Here is a 5,460-nt window from a genome sequence, read left to right as displayed (position 1 = left end):
CTGAGCTCACGCAGTTTGGAGCCCAACATGCTGCAACTAGAGAGCCCACGCACTGCAACAAAGATTCCAGGTGCCACCGCTAAGACTCAACACAGCCAAACAAATAAACAGAATAAAAAGTAAATTAAGAAAAGAGAACAGGACACGTACAGAGGGTGCACCGATTAAAAAAAGAAAGAAAGAAAGAAAAAAGGTTTCCTGGGGGAAGTGGTGTGCAAACTGCATTCTCAAAATCGATTATCAGGAGCAAACTGGGAATAGAGGAATCTGGGTGTGTTGTCTTATGATTAGAGACATGCTACTCTGTTCACAAAGCTTTAATCAAGCTTCCTTGATCCTGAACCCAAGGAGCACGGTAACAGTACTGTTCTATTTAATATGAAGCAACAGCATGGAGAAAGGGCCCAGGTTTGAGATGAGTCCACCCTTTTCTTTTACTGGAGCTTTGGCTTATTTACCTTCAAATGAGTGCACCATAGAGGATGCTGGCAGTTTTGCATTGTCTGATGGAAAGAGTGACAGTTGATTGGGATGAAGGTCTGTGCTAGGCCTTCTCTTGGCCCCCATGGGTGGCCCTTTCTCAAAGGAAAGCTGGGCTTTCTAAACACTCTTGTCACCTCTGATCTAACGGTTTCTAGATCCTTTCTGAGCTTGGGATCTCAGCTGCAAGCTGTCATGTCACAGCTATGAGATCTTGGACATGTCACTCCCTTTCTTCTCTCATTTTCCATCTGCAAGAGGACAGGGTGGGACAAGATGTGCTGGGAGTTCTAACCTTCCTAACTTCACTGTCTAAGACGAAAAGATCCCACCATAGTGGCAGGAAAGAAAAAGGATAGTATTTATGGAGCATTTCTTACGTACTACACCAGGCGCTAAAGGTTCTCCATCCATGACTCCGTCTAGTCAGCACAGACATCTCTTAGGTAGCTGTCATTTTCATTGTCTTAGAGATAAGAAGGGGTTTCCCTGGTGGCTCAGACAGTAAAAATAAAATAGTCCAAAGAGATAAAAGACAAGACAGAGTTTTCAGCAGTGGTGTGGGGGAACCTCAGACCTGGGGCTGGGGTCTCTGCCTCTCATGCTAGGCCTACCTCTGTCATTCCAGTCTTTGACGCCACTGACTGGCTCTCTTTTCTGATTTATCTCTTTAGGACAGTGGGCTTCTCTGCTGGTGGAACCCTGGGCTTAGCTCCAGGGAGCCCCAGAACCCTCTGCTGTCCATGGTATCTCCTGGTCAAGAGCCACCCTGGCTGGATGCCCACCCTGGGAGATGCCACAGGCCCCACATGATAGCTGCCTCTTACAGGAGGTGCCCACCTGGACAGAAAAGAGGCTGTGAGGTCCTGACGGGGAATCCTGGGCTCTGAGTCAGAAAAGCTTCCAGGTCCTCACATGAGGGAAGGAGAATGGTGTCTTGGGTTGAGGAAACAGACTGTCAATCCAGTCAGAACCACCCTTGTAGTCAGATTTTGGAGCAGTAAATATTATCTAGTGGAAGAGTGGCGATACAGCTTAAATAAGAAAAAGTGTGTGTGTATACTCAGTCATGTCTGACTCTTTGCGGCCACATGGACTGTAGCCCACCAGGCTCCTCTGTCCATGAGATTTTTCAAGCAAGAATATTGGAGTGGTTTGCCATTTCCCACTCCAGGGGATCTTGACCCAGGGATTGAACCTGTGTCTCTTGCATCTCCTGCCTTGGCAGGTAGATTCTTTACCCTTGTGCCAACCTGGAAGTCCCAAGAAAAAGCATAAAAAGAGCGTAGTAGATAAAAAAGCATTTATTGTATAGCACAGGGAGCTGTATTCTATTTCTTATAGTAAATTAAAGCAGAATAGAAAAAAGAGTAGAGATATATGCACAGATAAATGTATAACTGAATCACTTTGCTGTGTAACTGAAACTAACACAAGTTGTAAATCAACTATACTTAAAAAAAAAAAAAGGGTGTGTGTCCTCTGTGTGTCTTCACAGAGCATCAGAGTGTATCCACATGGGCATGGAGCACACACGTGTGACCAGGTGCTGTGGGCTCTTGTGTACATGCCTGTGTGGAGGAAATCATGGTCGTCTGCACACGTGCTTGTCTTTCCAGGTCAATGTTCATATAAGAGGAACATATGTTGTCTATGTGGTATGGGCCTGTGTGTAATGTATGTGTCCTGAGAAAATCCGCCTTCAGAACCTAAGTATGGAAACAAGTCCATCATGAGGGCCTGCGTTATTTGGGAACAGGCCTCCAGTCTGTATTGATTCCTAATATCTTCTTTAGCACCCAGGTAATAAATAGCTCTTACGTTGGCTTTCACTGTAGGCCCAGGATAAGCGAGGCTGTCTAGAACAAGCTGTCCACTTTGACGGTGAGAACGGCGTTGATTCTGACAGAACCAGGCCAGACGTAGATGAGGAGAGTTGTGAATCCGCACAGAGTCGGCTCAGAGCCAGGGGTGGAGCGGGTGCCGTCAGAAGCCCCAGGATTGGGCCGGGCAGGCTCAGAGCCGCAGGATCGTGGGTGATGGGTCCCAGCGGGCCTGGTGGGAGAGCACACCAAGGAAGTGGAGGAGCCTTGGGGGTTCTGGTCCAGAGAAACCTGTGTCCAGCCCCACTGGTGACTCACGGGGCCTCATCTTCCCCACCATGGACCACACTTGCTGGAACTGACTGCCTTCTCCCCACCAGAGTGAGGGGTAATGAGGTTGTGTCTTCTCTCGGCTTTGAGCTACTTTGGGAAAGCTGCTATAAAACCAGAGGCTGTTATTACTGCTATGGACACCATAAGGTCCCTGGGACAGGGAGGTGAGCGATCAGCCTCCAGAGCCTTGGGGGTGTCCAACTGCCCCAGTCCTCCCAAGGCCTTAAGGGAGTCAGAGGGCCTGAGGTTGTGCTGGAGGGACCAGGTCTGCCTGCTGGGGTGGCCCCACATCCCTGGGGCTCAGAGATTTGGAAGGCCTGTTCCCTCTGGTTGGAGGGAACGCTTTCATCCTATGGAGTGCCCCCAGAAAGGTGGCTGTGGGGGAAGGACAGTGACCCTTTCTTCGCGCCACTGGGGAGCCTGTGAAAGGGAGGAAACTGATGTTAATCTGCTACTGCACTGAGACCTCCAGGGCCCCTAATGTTACTGATCTGATGGGATGCAGACACCACACTCTGAGGTGGGAACTCTGACCTCGATGTTGCAGGTGTGAATAATGACCTCAACGTCCTCAGTTCAGTTCAGTCACTCAGTCATGTCTGACTCTTTGCAACCCCATGGACTGCAGCATGCCAGGCCTCCCTGTTCATCACCAACTCCCGGAGTTTACCCAAACTCATGTCCATTGAGTCAGTGACGGCATCCAACCATCTCATCCTCTGTTGTCCCCTTCTCCCGCCTTCAATCTTTCTCAGCATCAGGGTCTTTTCAAATCAGTCAGTTCTTAACATCAGGTGGCCAAAGTATTGGAGTTTCAGCTTCAACATCAATCCTTCCAATGAATATTCAGGACTGATTTCCTTTAGGATGGACTAGTTTGATCTCCTTGCAGTTCAAGGCACTCTCAAGAATCCTCTCCAAAACCACAGCTCAAAAGCATCAATTCTTTGGTGCTCAGCTTTCTTTATAGTCCAACTATCACATCCATACATGACTACTGGAAAAACCATAGCCTTGACTAGACAGACCTTTGTTGGCAAAGTAATGACTCTGCTTTTTAACATGCTATCTAGGTTGGTCATAACTTTTCTTCCAAGGAATAAGCGTCTTTTAATTTCATGGCCGCAGTCACCATCTGCAGTGATTTTGGAGCCCAAGAAAATAAAGTCTGCCACTGTTTCCACTGTTCTCGATGTCCTAGGTGTGAACTATGATCTCGATCTTCTAGGTGGGAACCATGGCCTGAGGTGGGAACCAGTTGCTTATAGGTCACAGTTCAAACAGGCAAACTGAACATCACATCAGACCCCTCCAGTCCTGCTCCCCCCATCCTCACATCTATGTCTCTGAGTCTTCTTCACTCTCTTCCACCTCAGCCTTCTGGAACCTTCTGTGGCTTATTGGTCATCACAGCCAGGTGCACCTCTTCCTTCCTCACCACCTTCCCAGCCAGAGGGGTCCCAGAAAAAGACAAGACTCCCTCAACTCTGTCACCTCTGCCAGAGACACTTTCGTTCCTTCCCTCTTCATTTCTTGCCACCCCTGCCCCCGATCCCGGCAACCCCCAATCTGCAGTGTTTGACTCCTGAATGGGGCAGTGTCTTTGGGGCAGTGTCTTCAGAGCAGAAAAGCAGATTTTTTTTTGAAATTTCTATGTTCTTAATGGTCACAGTGAAGACACCATGTCTGTTCACTCTCTGACACTTCCCCGCTGGGGAGAGAAAGGTCAAAAAGAGAAATAAATCCTTATGTTCAGGAATCCCAGAGTCTTTGGAAGGAGGTAAAGAGCTCGGCCAGGCACTGTTCTCCATGTCAAGCCAGTCTTACACCCTCTTGTTCTTACAGTACTCTTAGTGGGTGAGTCCATTTGTTACCGTCACTTCCCACTCCACTCTCCTGCTTTCTGAGGACCCGTGCGATCCTCGTGATGGGTGCCTTGTAGATACACCGGAGCTCAGAGATGGGAGACGTTGAGTAGGCTGAAGAGGCTGGGAGAAGTTTGGAGAGGGTACCATGCGCTGGGTCTGGAAGCTGGAGAGTCTGGGAAGGTGGCTCTGTGGGAGGAGTAGGGAGCCACGTGCAGGTCAGCGTCTGCACCCGAGGCTGGCACGCTGGGTGAATGGTAGCGTGGACCATGGACTAGGTCAACAAAGTCCCGCCTGCCTGCCTCCCTGGGGATTTGTACCTTGCTCATGAGGAGTGAGGTGTTAGGTAAGTGCAGCTGGTTATCATTATTCATGGCAGCTGTCTTCTCTGAAGTTATTGCAAACGTGGAATTATTATAAAACCTTTGAGACCATCATTTCTTGTGGAAACACAGGAATGGGTCCCTTTGAGCCTCTGGTCACAATATGTTCTTCAACCAATCAATACAGAATCTTGTTCTTTGTATGTTTCTGTTTAAAGACATCTTGTTTAATAGACACTACTGTTTTATTAACATAGAACTCACAGCCACCAGTGCTTTATGTAAGTCATGCATGAAGGGAGCTCATCTAACACAGGCACTTTCTCCGTAAGACCTATCATAGCTTTCCCTCACCTACGAACACTAGACAGCACTCAGGAATAAGTCTGAGGGCTGTTTTAAACAGTGCCATCACCAATAAAAACATGAAAAACCTGCCACTAAATAAACTGTGGGCCTTCCCTGGTGGTTCAGTGGTAAAGAATCTGCCTTAAGTGCAGGAGACGTGGGTTGGATCACTGGGTCAGAAAGATCCCCTGGAGGAGTGCATGACAACCCACTCCAGTGTTCTTTTCTAGAGAATTCCATGGACAGAGGAGCCTGGTGGGATCCAGTCCATAGGGTCCCAGAGTTGGA

This window comes from Cervus canadensis, chromosome 5, assembly GCF_019320065.1.
Source record: "Cervus canadensis isolate Bull #8, Minnesota chromosome 5, ASM1932006v1, whole genome shotgun sequence".
Lineage (NCBI taxonomy): Eukaryota > Metazoa > Chordata > Mammalia > Artiodactyla > Cervidae > Cervus > Cervus canadensis.
Note: the sequence above shows the minus strand (reverse complement) of the source record.